The sequence below is a fragment of the Balearica regulorum genome, chromosome 1, assembly GCF_011004875.1.
Source record: "Balearica regulorum gibbericeps isolate bBalReg1 chromosome 1, bBalReg1.pri, whole genome shotgun sequence".
Taxonomy (NCBI): Eukaryota; Metazoa; Chordata; class Aves; order Gruiformes; family Gruidae; genus Balearica; species Balearica regulorum.
Window position 1 is genome coordinate 169,369,347 of NC_046184.1, and position 19,767 is coordinate 169,389,113.

Here is a 19,767-nt window from a genome sequence, read left to right on the forward strand (position 1 = left end):
GAAAACTGCTAAAAACATGAAAATTAAGATTATTAGCCAATCTATCAGTCAGTGATTAGTTATTGGTTATTAAAGCTACTCCTAGTAGTTTAACTTGTATATAAAAATGTAAAGACACAAAACTTGTACAATTTGAAACCAATATCAAAATGTATATAAAGTTTCATCACTTTATTAGAACCATTTTAAATCCAAGTTTAAATAATTGTTTATGTTAAGCAAGAACAAAACTTGTGTTTTTCACTAAGTGCTAGAGAGATAGGAGTATCTTCTAAAGATAATGCAACTGTTTTTCCAGTACATAAGTGAAGGATATGGGAACTTCTCATAGCATAAAAACAACATGTGTAATGCCTAATCATGGATTTCAGAGATGCATAATATTAAGTTTCTCTATTTTTTTTTTCTATGTACATCTTATTTTCCTGAAAATCTATTTAACATATCTTATGAAGTGGTCAGTTAAGATGGACTCTTCCTTCTTCCTTTTTTTTTCTTTATTTGTTTAGTAAGTCATTTTTGCATGTTACTTACATTGTACTAATATTCAGTTCCAAATTCAAATATCTAAATTTAGGTGTCTAAATGACTCCATGTGAACTATGTTTCTAAGCTTCCATAAACATTCAAGAAAAAGGAAGGGTTTAGTGCCCTAAACATACATACCCAATGCCATTTGAGATTCTATGGAATATACAAAATATCTGCACAGGCTAAAAGATACCAATGGGAAACTTCAAGAGAAAACATCGTCCTCTATTGTCATTCAAAATGTGCAGCTGTAGAGACAAAAAGAATTTTTAATTACAAAATGGCTTCTTGACTTGCATCTCTATAGACATGTAATATATGAAGAGTTGGGTTTAGGATCAGGACCTAAACCTTTACAATTTTTAAGATTTCTGGTAATTTTATATGCTTCGAGGCATATAATAAATCATAGCAGAAAAAGCTACAGGAACAATTAAATCTTTAACAAAAGCAACAGGTAGCTATGCAAACTCCTGTTTGGCTTCTTGTAATAATATATTGCTCATTTTCAAATATATAAATTTATTTATATAAATAAAAATACAGCTATGTTTTATTCTATTGATCTTAAAATATCTCAGTGTGAATCTTAAGCATAAATTTGGTGGAGTGCCCTTGGAATAAGCATCTTCTTCATTAGTGTTCTCTCAAGGAAGAAATCATGCCTTCAATCAGAATAATAAGTATGAATTAGATAATTCATGGGCTATGCATATGCCTCTGATAAGAACTAAATGATGTTACTGAGGTAGCTTATGCTAAAGAAAACATTAAAGACTTTCTGGAGTCTTATTTTTCAACATATTCTTGTCTATTTTCAAACAGAGTAAATGCAAATGACTGTAACTAATTTGCTGCAATTTCTTCTTTGTGCTCCATACTCAAAACCATTTAGTACCTCCTTTTTAAATCTTCTGTTTTGATTCCAGTGTTTGTTGCTGTACTCATTTTTCATTCCATTTTTAGTAGGCAAGCAATCAATATATAATGTCCTGACAAACAAAGAACAATAAATCTTGGTAAATATCAGATGTTGTTTTCTCATCCTATAAACCTCTGTATTTCAGAATTTTTTTCATTTCATCTATGGATAAAAGCTGCACTGCGTAACAATATTTGTTCTCAATTTGTGTGTCATGTACCTTTAAAAAGACATTGACTGTGTTGCGGAATGTTCCAAACAGAGCAGGAGACTGTTTCCTTATCTGGTGAGTGAGTGAACATAGTCATACAAAGAACCTTGTGAACTATAGGGAATAAAAGGCAAAGGAAGAGAAGAAGAAAAAGAAAGACAGAAGAGGGCTGGAAGTCTGCCTTGAAGAAGAGAGTATGCTGAAAGGAAGAGTTCCCACGCCTATCTTTTAATGGAGTTTTTAAGTGGTGACCCTGGACATCCTGCACCACGCAGTCCCTCCAATCCAAAGACCCCTAGTTGTTAGATAAGAGTGATGTCTAAAAGGGTAAAAGTAGAAATTATGAATCTTGATACTGAAAAGAAATATCTCTGGTAAAACCAGATAGCTTCAGTGCCTTGAAAATGTAAGTTGTCTTGGTGATGGAAAGGAAATTAATGATCACCAGTCATTCTAGTTTATATTTTATTTACATCTAGACTTTGAGTTTTAAAAATTCTTTCTTGTCTTTTTTGATCAAGCTCAGTATAAAGGAAAGGGCTTTGCAGACAGACCACTAAGCTCTGATCAGCTTTGTACCTATCATTCATCATTCTAAGGGAGTTTCAGTGGCTTTTTGGAAAACATATGGGACAGAGAATTGATAGAAATAGTGAACTATGAACATGGAATAGGAAGGCAGTCAGACCACTTGCATTAAAACATTCCCAATCACTTTTATATGTAATACATAGTGGGTCACAGGGGTGTAATGGCAGTATAATATTAAATATGGTTTTGTGCTTTTTATTTTCTGAAGCCAATCCACTCACAATCATATTTTTATTGTTTTGGTTATTTCTCCAACCAGGCATTTTATTTCAGACACATTGCATTTATCATTTTGCACTTAGATGACATTTATTACCACTGGTATGTATTAATTTACTCTTGGAATAGTACAATGGTCATAAATTGGACCCTACTCATGTCATGAGTTATTTTTGTACAGATCTATTTGCTTAGTGGGTCATATCTGTTACATTTTGCCTCTACATTTTATGATAGATAGGGTGAAATTGCTTGAAAACAAAGTTCTATGGGTTGGTTTGTTTGTATGGTTGGTTGGTTGGTTGGTTGGTTTTTACAGGTGACATATTACCTCTACTTCTGTGGAATGTTTACCTGACTAGCCAGTAATTTACTCTCATAATCAAATTGTATAAAATTAATTTTATTTTTAAAATCTGCCTCACTTGTTGAGGAACATATACATAGAAGTGTTGTATGGAAGATAAAATGATTGTAAAATGAAGCATATACCAAAAAAATACTTTTCATTTATTTGTGGAAACTTTAAAAGTTTAAAATTCCATGAGTTTATAGGCAGGTATTTACATTTTATGTTTTTACCAGTACTCTAAAATCTCTCTGTAATCTGAGAAAAGAAAAAGGCATTTTCAGAGGCCAGTTTCTTCCCTCTAAATTAGTCAACCAAAATACTTCCTGGAAATACCCATTTTCTCATTGACTATGGAAGAAACCCAGGCAACTATTTTAAATTTAATGTATACCTTTTAAACAGAACTGCGTTGATGCAATAATCCTTTTATCTCAGGACATGTACAGAGAAAACCTACCATAAATAATTATCTCTAGACATTCATGGTCATCTTGCTTAGGATAAAGACCCTGTCTTAACAACTACTGGAAAGGAGAAATGAACATCAGTACCTGCCTGGCCTCTATTTCATCATGTTTATAATTTCACAAATACTTTCAGCAAGTGAATTTAGATAGTTCTTAAATTTTCTTCTTAATATTTTCTTCTGATTTTATGTGATGGTCTTCCTATCAGGGCATGTTATTCTTGTTTTCAAACAGCATCCATTGAATAAATCATATGTCCAACATATATGTGAGCTATAACTTGTATTTTAATCTGCATGTAAATGCAGTCTTCAAACATCATCTACCTTACTAATACTATTAATAAATAAATATTTTTAAATATATACTTATGCAATAGTAGGTCCATAAGCCTTATTATTTACAAGACTTTTATTTTAACAAATGAAAAATTCAGGGCATTCTTTTTGATTCAGTTATGCTGAATATTTGTACTGAACCTCACAGTTCCTCACTTTATTCTATATGCAAGACTTTAAATATGACTGTAAGGAAACATGTATCATTTTATCATATTTTATTTTTTCTCATTACAGCCTATGAAGTGATTCATTTGTATGTGCCTATCAATGACAAAATTCATTTGGGTAAGTTTCTTGTTAATCTAGAGAAATATCATTTGGTAGTCTCAGAACAATTTGAATTCAGAGAGAAATTAAGGTCTGTCTAATGAACCTAAACGGGATATTTTGCTCAGAAAGTGATTTCAAGTCCCATTCCTCTTTGTGATGGAGCCGGAAGAAATTATATTCCTTTGGTGGTCAAAGTAGATGATTTTTAAAGTCTAATTGGCCCACATATACCTTCTGCTTATCAAGGGACCTTTGCTCTAACAGTGGATGTGAGTCCATAATTCTAGTCCAAAATAGAAAATGGAACAGCTGATGTGTGTTAGTTGTTGCTAAACAATTATTTATACAGCTAAAAATATTAAAATAAAGGTTCAGACAAGCCTTAAAACAAGTCTGAGCAAAGCAAGTTCAATAAGGTGCAGTCCTGAGGCCTGGCAGAACGAACACAAAGTTTCTAACACCCTGCTATTATCAGTGCTGCAGCCGGGTAATTACCAGTAGTTCAGGCCTGTTTGTGATTTTTTTCTGTCTGCCTTTTACCCAGGCATATTTTGTAATATGGCTTGGCATAGTCACGTAAGAATAGCAAGTCAAAGATAACAGTACCCAGCCTGTAGCTACCAGAGGGAATCAAATGACCAGCACTCAGCTGCACACACACATCTGAATGAGCTGATACAAACCAGATCCCATAAATCCCAGAGCCATCTGGTTTTTAACCTATGAAAACAGCAAGTAATTCTTCAGACTATACAGACCTTGACCTATGAAACGTGTATAAAAATACCAGTGATACACACCAGAGTTTGGGGCACAGAGAAGTTCCTTCAGTATGGCTCCCCAGAGTCTGGCATTCTCGGTCTTGGAAACTAAAAATCAGTGAAGGCTGCAGCCATCAGAATCAACAACCTGTCGTATACTTAGTACTTCATTAGTATGTGTGCTTAACGTTTGATTCTTAGTTGTTAAAGATAGATTACGTGTTAATTGAAAGGAACAAATACATGCTTATTCGAAGTCCTGAGATTTTGCTGGTGTCTCGATTGCTTAGATTTTTTTTCATCACAGTGGTCCCCAATTCCCTGCTATTGACAATTTCGGCAATGGTAATAACATTTCTTGAGCTAAAGGCTTACAATAGTCTTATTCCCTGCTGTGCCTTTCATGAGGGAATACCCAGAAAGAAATCGTAAATAGTCATCACAGTTGATAAGAATTAAGCTCTAGGAAGAACTTTTCACTGTAGAAATAGTCTCCTAAGGATCCTGGATCAGAGCTGCAAAACTTGAATGAACACTGGATCTATAAAAATATGTCCCATTAAAGATTTTTTTGTTTGGCTCTTCTGCTGCAACTTTTATGATTGTTTTCTGCTCGGCAGAAAGATATGATTCCCCTGCCTGCTACCAGAAAACAAATATCAGCTTTTGCACTTATGGGCAAGCAGAAATGTTTGGAAGAAATTTTTTAATTTCGGAAATTGTCTAAGATATTGTGACATAGAGCAACCCATGATAATTAGAATCTTTTCTTAAGCCTCAAGACAAATATTTGCCAGAATAGTGATATATATAGAAGCAATATAGAATCATAGAATCATTTAGGTTGGAAAAGACCTTTAAGATCATCAAGTCTAACTGTTAACCCAGCAGTGCCAAGTCCACCACTAAACCATGTCCCTAAGCACCACATCTACGCATCTTTTAAATATCTCCAGGGATGGTGACCCTTCTATGGGCAGCCTGTTGTAATGCTTGATACCTCTTTCAGTGAAGAAATTTTTCCTAATAAACAGTCTAAACCTCCCCTGGCACAGCTTGAGGCTGTTTCCTTTCATCCTATGGCTTGTTATTTGGGAGAAGAGACCTACAATCACCTGGCTACAACCTCCTTTCAGGTGGTTGTAGAGAGTGATAAGGTCTCCCCTCAGCCTCCTTTTCTCCAGGATAAACAACCCCAGTTCCCTCAGCTGCTCCTCATAAGACTTGTGCTCTAGACCCTTCACCAGCTTCATTGCCCTTCTTTGGACAGACTCCAGCACCTCAATGTCCTTCTTGTAGTGAGGGGCCCAAAAATGAACACAGGATTCGAGGCGCGGCCTCACCAGTGCCGGGTACAGAGGGATGATCCCTTCCCTAGTCCTGCTGGCCACACTATTTCAGATACAAGCCAGGATGCTGTTGACCTTCTTGGCCACCTGGGCACACTGCTGGCTCATGTTCAGCTGGCTGTCAACCAATACCCCCAGGTCCTTTTCTAGACAGCTTTCCAGCAACTCTTCCCCAAGCCTGTATATATGCTAGAATGCTAGAATTTTGTAGCCACTGTGAGAGTTTATAATAGACATAGAAAGGGAATAGTGAGTTAAAAGGCAGAGGGTTTACTTTTTGCCTTTCTTTTTCTCAACTTTCCAATTTATCATGCTTAGCTTTCAAGAGAAAGTATTTCTGTATCAACTATCCCTGGTACTTAATATATATTTTCCTTGTGTTCATTTTGATTTTTTCCCCAATTTTGGACAATAATAGTTTTCCTGAATCTGACCCAGTATGGAGCAAACAAAGAGAAAGGAATTCTCTAGGCAATCAAAAACACAATTCATGGAGGATGGAAATTAATACTTTACTGGACATAAGCAACACGAGAAAAAAGCTACGGAATTGAAGCTTTGGGATGAAATGGCATTTTCTTTCTTGCCACATTTTTATTAATTTTTTTCTTCATATGTGTTTACTTTTACTTACAGGGCTCATTTTTTTGAGCAGAGAAAAGCACTTCTTGTTTTTATGGATATCACAAAGTTTTACTCTGCTCTCAGACAGAAGACATTGCAGTAACTGGTGAAAGAATGAGAATCTAAGGTATACCATTAATAACAACAGCAAAATATAATATTAATAACAAAGATCATAGAATCATAGAATGGTTTGGGTTGGAAGGGACGTCAAAGATCATCTAGTTCCAACTCCCCTAATACAGGCAGGGACACCCTCCACTAGACTACGTTGCCCAAAGCCTCATCCAACCTGGCCTTGAACACTTCCAGGGATGGGGCATCCACAACCTCTCTGGGCAACCTGTTCTAGTGCCTCACCACCCTCACAGTAAAGAATTTCTTTCTAACATCTCATCTAAATCGACCCCCCTTCAGCTTAAACCCATTACCCCTTGTCCTGTCACTACACTCCCTCATAAACAGTCCCTCACCATCTTTCCTGTAGGCTCCTTCAGGTACTGGTAAGCCACAATTAGATCTCCCCAGAGCCTTCTCTTCTCCAGGCTGAACAATCCCAACTCTCTCAGCCTGTCCTCACAGGAGAGATGCTCCAGCCCTCTGATCAGCTTCATGGCCCTCCTCTGGACTCAGCTCAATGTTTCTCCTGTACTGGGGCCCCAGAGCTGGACGCAGTACTCCAGGTGGGGTCTCACAAGAGCAGAGTAGAGGGGCAGGATCACGTCCCTCGACCTGCTGGTCACGCCTCTTTTGATGCAGCCCAGGACACGGTTGGCTTTCTGGGCTGCAAGCGCACACTGCCGGCTCATGTTGAGCTTCTCATCAATCGATACCCCCAAGTCCTTCTCCTCAGGGCTGCTCTCAATCCCTTCTCCGCCCAGGCTGTAGTTGTGCTTGGACTGCCCTGACCCACGTGCAGGACCTTGCACTTGGCCTTGTTGAATTTCATGTGGTTCGCACAGGCCCACCTCTCCAGCCTGTCAAGGTCCCTCTGGATGGCATCCCTTCCTTCCAGCGTGTCAACTGCACCACACAGCTTGGTGTCATCAGCAAACTTGCTGAGTGTGAACTTGATCCCGCTGTCCATGTCGCCAACAAAGATGTTGAACAGTGCCTGTCCCAGTACCAACCCCTGAGGAACACCACTTGTCACTGTTTTCCACTTGGACATTGAGCCATTGAACACAACTCTTTGAGTGCGACCATCCAGCCAATAATAATTCCAGACAGCACACAATTTAGCCAAAAAACATGGTCAAGGGGGTTTGACATCAAATTGATTTTTTTAGGTTTAGGGACTGTGGAAATGGTAGAGAGAGACTTCACGTCAATTAATGGTAAATTCTGTTAAGTGCTAAATAAACTTGCTAACAATTGACTTACCTGTCTGTACCAACACTTTATTTCCTAAAGAATTTCCAAGGTCACTCCTAGTTTCAAAACTCTAGGACATAACACTGATTATCAAATTCATTCCACCAAACCTTAATCTCATATCTAGTATTTGTGTTATTTTTTAATATTCTGGCAGCCAACTTGCATTCAGCCTGTTAATACATCTCACATACTTTGCATATTATGATGTCAAAAAGCCTCTGATGAGAATGTGGTTTTGATCATTGTCACATTGTGCAGTGAGTTTAACCCTGAAGTCCTGAATTCATGAAGTGTCCCCAGATGTCCCCTAACATCATCATCATCATCATCCTACAGCTAACCTCAAATATGTCTCTGATGTCAAGTGATATGCCTGACCTGCTATTTTCCCTCAAGATTATTTTGGATGCTTCTGTACATAACAATGTGTATATAACATAGCAAACACCAATATTTCAGAGAATGGATTCCTTTAAAATAGTTTGTGTTACCTGCAAGATATACTCAGTGCTGTTTTTCAAACAGAAAAGTCTCACTGCAAAATTAACTATATCTGGTGAGTTGTGATGCAAAGGTGAGGAATGAGAACTACCAAAATCTTCCATTTAAAAACCATCACTGAATTTATCCAAGGAATACGGATTATTATTTTTTTTTACAATTTTGTTGCCACTTGATAAAATAGTGCATATATCATAGAAAAAATAGGCACATCATTCCAGTATGTTACTTATTTTGGAAAATTTTATTTTGAAGTTATATCCTGTTCACATTGAGCCATGCAAGCTAACATAAAATCCTTACTGAAATATCTTTATCTAAAGACACTTTCTAACCTGTGCCAAAAAAAATTTACTGCATTAAAGGTATATTCATTCTCTCTACTTTGCTAAGAATGTTAATTAATATGGCCAATTTGACAGTGATTATTATATGAATAAACAACCAATTAAATGGAAGACTAAGGTCAGGAACTTATGTCACAGAAAAAAAAAAAATCAGACTAAGAAGAAAGTAAGCTAAAAAATGAGTGTGATTACCTGCCTTTAAAAAGTAGTCTTCCATGAAACTCTGTGGGAAAAAGTCTGCAGAATGATTCATCCTCAAAAAAGGACACAAGAGAATGAACAAAAGGCTTTTATTTACAGCAATGTATTCCCTGTCTTCACCTGGCCTTCAATCATGTTTTACAGAACAGGTAAGCATCAACAGTCCTTTGTTTATGAATCAAATAAATTTACTGGTAAACTGAAATAGTACTATATACTCTTCATTTTCATATTACTTTACTTTCATTGTGCTATGAATATATGACATCATTTCAGGACTCACAGGAGACCAGAGTTATTAAAATACTGGTGTGTTCTGTGCCATAGTAGGTCTCCTTATGTACCTGTAACCATTTGAAAACCCAGAAAATGAAAATTAAGGAACAAATGGCTAAGATTAAGCTTTGAGGGAAATTAGTCTTGATCTTTATTTTTCTTGCTGGCAAGATATGTGGGACATCTTTCTCCAGAACAAAATAGAGTTCCTTTACAAAAGAAAGTATATTTACTTTCACAGAATCACAGAATCACAGAATGGTAGGGGTTGGAAGGGACCTCTGGAGATAATCTAGTCTAACCCCACTGCTAAAGCAGGTTCACCTAAAGCAGGTTGCATAGGATCAAACCCAGGTAGATTTGGTGGGTGTTGGTCCCTTCTCTCAAGTAACAAGCGATAGGATGAGAGAAAATGGCCTCAAGTTGTGCCAGGGGAGGTTTAGATTGGGTATTAGGAAAAATTTGTTCACCAAAAGAGGTATCAAGCATTGGAACAGTCTGCCCAGGAAGTGGTTGAGTCACCATCCCTGGAGGTGTTTAAAAGAAATGTAGATGTGGTGTTTAGGGAGGTGGTTTAGTGGTGGCCTTGGCAGTGCTACATTAATGGTTGGACTTGATGATCTTAAAGGTCTTTTCCAACCTAAGTGATTCTAGGATTCTATAAGACAAATTAGCAAAATTTTTGTACAAATTGCTCTTGCATATTTTGGAGAATTGTGGAGTCAAAAGGGAACAGAGTTGACAATGAATTAGACTTAAGTTAAATGAAGAAGGAACATAGCCCTAGACTGTTCCAATTTTGGAAAGGATGATCAGTACCTGTTAAAGTCAATGAGACATTTGTGCATACCTTCAGTAGACCCAGCTTTCCCTAAAATTATAGTTTTAATGTTGCATATATGAGAGTGAGAATGTAGCCTGAAAACTACCTAGCAATAAAGATGAGAGATAAAGAAATGTCCACAGGGTAAGCTGAAAAACATTATAACCTGGATCTTATCAGTTTATGAGGAGCTTTATTAATTTGCCTATGTCCTTACAAAGGTGAGTTATATTAGAAATTAAACTTTGTGTGGAAATTAAATGATCAACTAGATGGTAGTTACATTTTAAATCTGATACAGTCTTTAAACACTTGACCAGCTCTGTCACTAATTCAGGAGAAAGAAATTTAACTTTTTTTTTTTTTTCCCCCGTACTGCAAGGAATGTATTTTATATCCATTTTATTCACCACTTGATTTTATTTGTTGCTTTGTTTAAACTGTTGGACATTTTAGTAATAGAAACCTTTTTTATGTTGTCTTGGATACATTCATTTATGCATAGGACTTCTACAGGACCAAATGCATTACACAGATGAGGATTTTCTAAGAAGTGTCAAGTGCACTGCTGGGAACTACTTTGCTTTTAAAACATATATGTTGATAAAAGATGATTCATATGACCTAGCTGTCTGAATTCTCAATGGTTCCTTATATACCTATGTGCCATTTTCTCTCTCATTGAATGAATTACATTGTTCTTCAGTTTTAATATTAATGCTTCCTTTCCATATCCTTGTGATGAAATCAGTATGCAAGAGTTATATTCTGAGGTATGGAATCTCATTGAGCTTTTGAAATGTTTAGTACACTGAGAATGGAAAATTAGTAATATATGCATAATTCTATGTTGATATTACTGTTGGCCTTTTGTGGCTTTAACAAATACCTTATGAACTTATGATTATTTAGTTTTATAGTTGGAATATTTTTTCAAAAAAACTCCAGTGACTCCATATATGTTAGTGATGGGAAATCCTTAGAGACATGAATAAATCTGATTTATTTCTCTGCTAGGCAAAAAAAAAAAAAAAAAAAAATCTAATTACTTTTTTGTATAATGTAGAGCTTCTTATCTGTGTCTGTGCTTTCTAGAATTAAGCTATACTTCTAGATAAAGTCTGACATATTGAACAAAGAAATGTACTTACGTTTCATCTTCATTTCCTTCTCCCACTCTGTTGGCATACCAACCATAATATTAATTATGAGCATTTACGCAATTGGATATATAGTTTTTACCTTGTTTAAGTCTTTAAGCCATTGTCCCTTTCTGCCATTTTGCTTCATACTTGAGATGTATCCATTATTTGTATTATGGAATATGAATTGGTACATCTGCATAATGATGTCATCAGCTACCTCCTTGTGTTCCTTCCAAAGCTTTCAGCACTTAAGATACATAATAAAAAGGGGAAAAAAAAAAAAAAAAAAAGAAAAAAAAAGCCAAGAACAGTTCAATCAAGCAGCAGTTTGCCTCTCCTTTTCTCCCAAGTAAATAAAATAAATAAAAAGTAGTTTGTGAATTACTTACCCAAACAACATCTCCGAAACTCACCAACTGCCAAACCAGCCGAGAAACAGAGGAAGAAATGTCAAGAGTTTAAAACCAAAACATTGTTAAGTTCTGATTTAATTCTCTTTCTTTTTTTTACATGTTCGTCATGCACATTGCGAGCTTTGGAAAAAGAAGCACGATGCTTGCTTATATTTTACTGGGATTAAACACTTATTCAATGTCCTGAATAAAGCGAAGCCATTTCTTGGTTTCTGAGATCCTCAATATATAAACACCAAACCATATTTCCATTCAGTACCATCCAATCATTTCAATTACAAAATTAGTTTAAGTACTACATCTTCACAAAGCCAGTACCAGAAAAAAATGCAATTTTTCATGTGTTTCTAGGGCAGTCTTAAGGGTAGGATCTGCAGTGTCACATACATTCAGTCATTCATTCATCTTCTTTTGAGTGAAGTAGACAAGCTTTACTCTGCAGGCTTGACTTTCCTCTGATTTCAGCAGAAATCCAAATGGACTGATGCCAGTTAAATTGTAAGTGCTTAAAGCCTCTTCAGCAGCAGCCTCTCATCGTGATGATGAAGTCCACTCTGGGAGCTTAAGATCTGTGGACTGTGGTCAAAAGAAAGTTTAATAAAGAACCATCTTCTTTTTCAAATAGTATTAAGGTGGAGATAATACAAACTTCATGATATATGGCTAATATGACAAAGAATAACAGTTTATGGAGAGAGTTGTATCTTTTCAGTCACTTGCAGAAATTGTTCACATATTGACAAGCACAAAAAAACATTTTTTACTGGGTTTCTAGAGAGCTCACGAGGTTTGTTATCTTTTGTAAACTTAGATTTTAGACTTTAATGTTTTATATTATATATGGCTTTTCAGGACAAACTAAAGAAACACATTTTGTGAATTTGTGATATTTCCCTTTAATTTACTGTGTTTATCAAACAAAAGATAGTTTAAAGCATATCTTATTTGTAGATCTCATTCTAATGGAAAACAAAACAGTAAGCAGCAAGAATCCGAAGAAAAACATCAAGAGTGTCTCTGTCAATTTCCGCAATATGCTGAAGTAATTCACAGAAAAAGTATCAGACAAATAGATATGGGTAAGAATAAATTAATACCAGAAATAGCTAAAATAATTTTATTAAAACCTTTCTTTTTTTTTTATTAATAGTGATATACTATTATGAATCCTTGAATAGGAAATTGCTGTTAGTGAAATGTGCTCAAGGCAAAATTTTTTTTTTTTTTTCCTAGATCTTACCGTGAACTGTCATCTATGATACTCAAACACAGTATAATATATATTAAAAAAAAAGCTTATAAATTAACTAACTTTAAGGTATATAATTATTTCTGTGCGAATCATTATACAACACACATTGAAGTATCTACTAATTCAGATATTAGCTTCTGAAAATGGATTTATATTTTAAGTATGTTAATAATACTTTCATCAAAGTTTTCATGACATTTTTAAAGCCTGTAATGGTGTTTTTCATTTATTAGATGTCAGGAATGTACTGAAGGAATGGTAAGAAAATGGGTACGAAATGCACCTCATGCAATTGTATATAATTTTAAAACCACCATATTATCAAAATTTCCAATTTAAAAGATGAGCAATAAATAATGACATTAAAGAAAATCATTTTTAAAGCTAAAGAGTTTCATAGTGACAGAGCCAAATGAAAAGGAATGTCAAGAATCAATTATTTCATATGACTGTGAAAGCAAGCTGAATCGAACAAATGGAACACAGATGCTAAGAAAACTTATTTTAGTATACAACGGGATCAACAATTTTTCTCTTTATTAAGAGTTTTTAATCAAGGGGTTTTAATGTTAAATGCTTCATTTATCATCTTTGCTTTTATTTTCAATATGTTATTTTCATGGATGTTTATCTCATATTGTCCCAAATGGTAAATAAATTATGTGATATTGTCAGAAATTTCAAAAAATAAAAAGCTATTTGCACAGAAAAAGCACTGACACACAAAAAACTAATGAAAGAAAAGCCTCCAGATATAAATCTGGTAATCTGTATAGCTTCTGGTTTATTCTGGTTTATAATTCACAGGAAGGAAATTGGTCACAGCCAACTAGAGAAATGAATTTAATCCAATTATTTAATATGTTTGTTTCTCATTTATTAGCTCCTTGAACTCTGATAAAACCAAAGCATCTACAGACTTCCTTAATTTCAAAACATAATTTTGGATCACAATAAATATCTTAATACATTTTACAGTATTCATATCCTCATATTCTGATTGTCAAACATGTTATTAGTGGATCAGAAAATACCTTTTTTTGGTAAATACATAAAGAGTTTACAGGTCTTATTATTTTGAATGCCTGCTGTAATGTCTCTTCTGTGACTAGACCCTACTTAAGGAGGTATTATTTATATTCTGACAGACATAAATCTTCTAAGTCTAAACTTCTGACTCTCTTTAGTTCAACTGTCCCATGCTCAGGCTTTTCATGCTGCTGTTTCATTAGGAGTTTTCCTCCTTGCTTTTAAAAATAAATAATTTACTGACAGTAGAGAGCTTTTTTTTTTTTTGCTTTTTTTTTTTCTCCAGAATGGAGGACTAGAGGAAGAATGAAAAAAACCCCAAAACTCTAAAGACAAGTTTATCATCTCCACTAAATTTTGATAATTAAATGTTCTATTATTTACTGTCAATGTGGACAGATAAGCACTTCAAGAAGGTGAATCAACTTAATATGTGAACCCCTCTCTAGAAATACTTTTCTTTTTTCCATGGGAAAAAATCCACATGTGCCACAGTTTTCAAACAGATTATTTCAATGGGGTATGGTAAACCCAAACTAAAATCTTAATTTTAGTGGAAGCTGAGTATCAATTTATGTAGGTTTTCTGGTTTTGGACACAATAAGATTCTACCATAGGAGTTTATATAATGTAGCAGCTGCAGAGATACCTGTCCATAGTTAACTGTATATCAGTCAATATCTAAGCAGCATTTAGATTTCTCATATACTCTTTTATCAAATTACTAATCATGAGTCCTTCACTGTAAATACTGACCAAATCAGTAATATTAAATGCAGCATAATATGATTTAATAGCAATGTATAAGCAGTAGCCAAATTATTCAAATTATTATGGAATGCTTTATTAATTTGATTTTATATTATATTAAATAACATTTTTTTCCCCCTGGAAAATGCTAGCTATATGTTCTACTAAACAGAAAAATTGTGTCAGGTGGGATTAAATTATGACCATTCATTTAATATTTCTTTTAAACAAAGTATATGGATAGCATTTCTAAAACAAAGTATATGGATAGAATTTCTAATGTTTTTCTCCTGAAATGCAGAGTTCATATATGTGTATCTACCCCGTCTCTGTGTCTGACTCCATCCCTACCTATCTATCTATCTACCTATCTACCTACTTATTTTATCTTTTTGTACATATACAAATCTACCAAAGAAACTCAATCACACATACAATTTGAAATCATCTCGACATATATCTGCTACACATGACATTTATTTAAAGGTAGACAACTCAACTTTTTCTAGAATGCTAATGAAAATATGAATGATTCCCTTTGTATCACTTTTTGCCATCACATACTAGCACAGATGTGATTTGAGAGAAGGAAATATATCTCACGGTTTACTTCATGGTCACTCTGTCACCAGAACCAATTGATTTAATACAGGCATTCAGCAATATTTAATAGTGGAAATTGTTGCATGGCAACAGATTAAGAGTACATATTTCCTATCAAAATTTTAATAATAAAAAAATGGATCAAAGAATTTAGTTCAGTTCACATTTTACTATAATTTCATTTAAGTAACAGGTCACTACTGAAAGAGCTTTACTCACATGTTTTTTGTCATCAGCTTTATTACAAGCTTAATATATGCAGTAACTTATATTTTGATGAACATTGTGGTTTTACAATGTTATCCAGACAGAAAATTAGATTTAAATAAATTAGATTATAAAAATAAAAATCTCTCTCAAACACCTATCTTTTGTCGAAGATTTCACAAGCTGAATAAGTGGAGATAAAAGCTCTTTCTAACTACACCAGTAGAGGTTGTTGTGTGGTTGGTTTTGTTTAATTTTTACCAATTATAGTTGTTATCTATTAGATTTGAGAAATTCAAAAGACAGGAGGACCTAAAAACTTAAAGAGAAAGGGATTAAATGGAGACTAAAAGCTCTGAAGGACTGTAGGAAAGATAAGCACTTTCACAAGTTTCTCTTGTCTTTCCACTGTCATATTAAGTCAGTCTGAGTTCAGATTTCATCAACTATTCTTTAATGAATTGATTTCAGTGAGGTTCTGAGAATAACATAGATACTGTTTTTAAGAAGAGACAGGTATGTCATCTGCATTGCTGACAGCTGAGCCAGGTATTTCAGCAAATTTTTATAGTAGTTTTACACACACTTTGGAAAACAAATGAAGGCAATAGCACTTTGCTGAGTTCTTTAGGTTAATAAGGAGATAGTAGCAGGGAAAGTTTGAAACATTTAATTTTCTATGAAAAATCATTTAGTTAAAGCAACAGTCATTCCCACAGTGGCAGGGTGCAATCTGAAGACCTATTGAACTATATTATGCAAGTTGCTCCCAGAATTCTTTCCTTCTTCTAGGGGTTCAACACAGAAAAAAATCAGTGTTATAACTGAATGTGTACAATTCAACTGGACAAGATATTGCCCAGACATGAAGTCAAAGGAAGTACTGAAAAATTCAGAATTTAAATTAGAGACACTTTAAGAAACTGGTAACTTACATTCTAGAAGGAAGTGCCTCTGTCCCATTTTTCAGAAATAATTTTCTGTGCCACATTAACTTTTCTTGCAAAAAGAACAGAAGAGAAGGCAGAATCACCTAAAAGACAAATGTACCAACTAGAAAGACCGGAGCTTTAGGAAATAATTATAATTTGAGATCAAATATTCCAATTATACACCCTAAACAACTCTATAGTTTTCAGCTGTGAAATTTACTATGCTCTGTATGAAACAGTAAAATATTTAGTGGAACTTTAGAGGATTTAGCTGTGTCCAGACTTTGTTATTGAAAGATTTCACAGCATAGACTTTCAGTCAACCAGATTACAAAACTGTCAGAGCATGTCACTGCTTTCCTCAGGCCTGCACAAAAAAAGTTGTTTGTTTTTTTAAAATGGAAACAGGACGTGGTAGAGAGTGGTTAATACATGCTCAGACTCAAGGACAACTCTTACTCTGAGAATAATGGAGTCCATTCACACTAGAGATTTATAAATGTTGTGGAAATTATTCTGAGTCTTGATTTCCTCTTGTGGTAGACGCAGACGGTGTACTTGTTTGTACCAAGCTTCACATCATGATACACCAGATACAGAAATAGAGAACTGCAAATATGTAGCACTTTCATAATAGGCAAGAGCAGGGGATTCCTTAAAGAAATCAAAGTTGTTAAGACAGACATAGTGGAATAAGAAAAGTGGTTTGTAGGAGAAAATGAGGAAATACTACTGCCTCAGATCTTATAATTTTAATTGTGAAGTGTGGTGAAAAATTATTGTCTAAGTATATATTTTTATATATATGTATGTATATATCCTTGTCTCTAAACTGAAGAGGTGTGGATTTAATGGATGAACTACTCAGTGGATAAGGAATTGGCTGGATGGTCGCACTCAAAGAGTTGTGTTCAATGGCTCAATGTCCAAGTGGAAAACAGTGACAAGTGGTGTTCCTCAGCGGTTGGTACTGGGACAGGCACTGTTCAACATCTTTGTTGGCGACATGGACAGCGGGATCAAGTTCACACTCAGCAAGTTTGCTGATGACACCAAGCTGTGTGGTGCAGTTGACACGCTGGAAGGAAGGGATGCCATCCAGAGGGACCTTGACAGGCTGGAGAGGTGGGCCTGTGCGAACCACATGAAATTCAACAAGGCCAAGTGCAAGGTCCTGCACGTGGGTCAGGGCAGTCCAAGCACAACTACAGCCTGGGCGGAGAAGGGATTGAGAGCAGCCCTGAGGAGAAGGACTTGGGGGTGTGGGTTGATGAGAAGCTCAACATGAGCCGGCAATGTGCGCTTGCAGCCCAGAAAGCCAACTGTGTCCTGGGCTGCATCAAAAGAAGTGTGACCAGCACATCAAGGGAGGTGATCTTCCCTCTCTTCTCCTCTCTCATGAGACCCCACCTGGAGTACTATACCCAGTTCTGGGGCCACCAGCATAAGAAGGACATGGAGCTGTTGGAGCAAGTCCAGAGGAGGGCCACGAGGATGATCAGAGGGCTGGAGCATCTCTCCTATGAGGACAGGCTGAGAGAGTTGCAGTTGATCAGCCTGGAAAAGAGAAGACTGGGAAGACCTTATCACAGCTTTCCAGTATCTAAAGGAGGCCTACAAGAAAGCTGGAGAGGGACTGTTTACATGGGCATGTAGTGATAGGATGATGGCTTTAAGCTGAGGAGGGTAGATTTAGATTAGATATTAGGAAGAAATTCTTTACTGTGATGGTGGTGAGGCACTGGAACAGGTTGCCCAGAGGAGCTGTGGACGCCCCCTTCCTGCAAGTGTTCAAAGTCAAGTTGGGGCTTTGGGCAATGTGGTCTAGTGGAGGGTGTCCCTGCCCATGTCAGGGGGATTGGAACTAGATGGTCTTTGAGGTCCCTTTCAACCCAAACCATTCTATCATTCTATGATTGCATGATTCTATGATTCTACTGTGACACTCCCCCTATAATTCTCCTGTCTGGCTGGTAAAAAACCTGAATGGACAGTAGCGGCTTACAATTGATTATAAGTGCCAAGACTGTGCCTTTCACAGTGGCTGTATCAAACATTGCAGAATTTAGTAATCCAAACTTGGGAAGTGAAAGATAGCTCCAGAAAACTCCATCGAATCAGTACTAGCTAGATAATACCCACCTTCTAACCTAATATCTGCAAGAGAAATCAAGACCATGCACTTCTTTTGTGTTCACAGGTACTCTGAATACCAGGAAATTGCACCGGGGAACAAGGACTCCCCTATACCAATCTCACATAGCACACTAAGGAAGGGAAATGTGTCCTACAATGGAACCCTAAGGAAAATGGAACCATCGATAACTGCAGTATTACTAAACCACCACTGAAGTTTAAGACTGGTGGTGAAAAAACTGGGACAATCAATTGCCCTTCTGGGGACCAGTGCACCAACACACTATAGGGAATGCATATACCTGGGGTTTGGGGAGCACACCAATATGGTGATTTGGATTATATGCAGACTACTGACTGACACATTGATTGGAATAGGACCATTGGATTACCGGACAATCCCATACAAGTCAGTGTCCAAAATGCAAACTTTAATATTTCTCACTTAGTCCAAAACGTTATAATTGTAATTGTACTAAAGTTTATAATTGTTGACACGAGCTAATAATACACAAACCAGAATAATCACAAATATTACTATCAACATAAATTGCAATAAAGCAAGCCATAGTGAGAATCCTAAACTACGTAAAAGTTTGTTCAACCATCCTACTTCCATGTGCCCTCTCAGATCCCTACTTGCTTTTACCACACACTTCTCACTCAAAAGTTGTGAAGACAAAATTCAGACATTGGTTCTGATAGCTCAAGCACTCCGATTAGGTTGTTTCTGTCATAATTATACCACTTCAATCAATGACACTTGGTCTCATTTGACAAACAATGATACTTTTTCTGATATAACCTGTTCAAAACTCATTATACCCTCTATGGGACACATCGTGTGGGTTAGTAGTGATGAAAGTTGGACCACAGACTTATCTGTGGAGTGCTGGCTACGCCAACACACATTGGAACTGTTAACACTTTGCCCCTTCTGGAGGAAGCAACCTCTTGTACCAGCTCTGTGGGGCCGAATCAAAAGACAATCGGAAGACCCCTTGCAACATCCGACAAGAGGAACTGTGGTTGGATGGATTCTGGAATCAATTTTCACGCCTCAAATAACAGCACTCCAGAATCGAATGATGTTGTATAACCTCACTGGACAGATTGAAACATTGGCTAATGCAACTC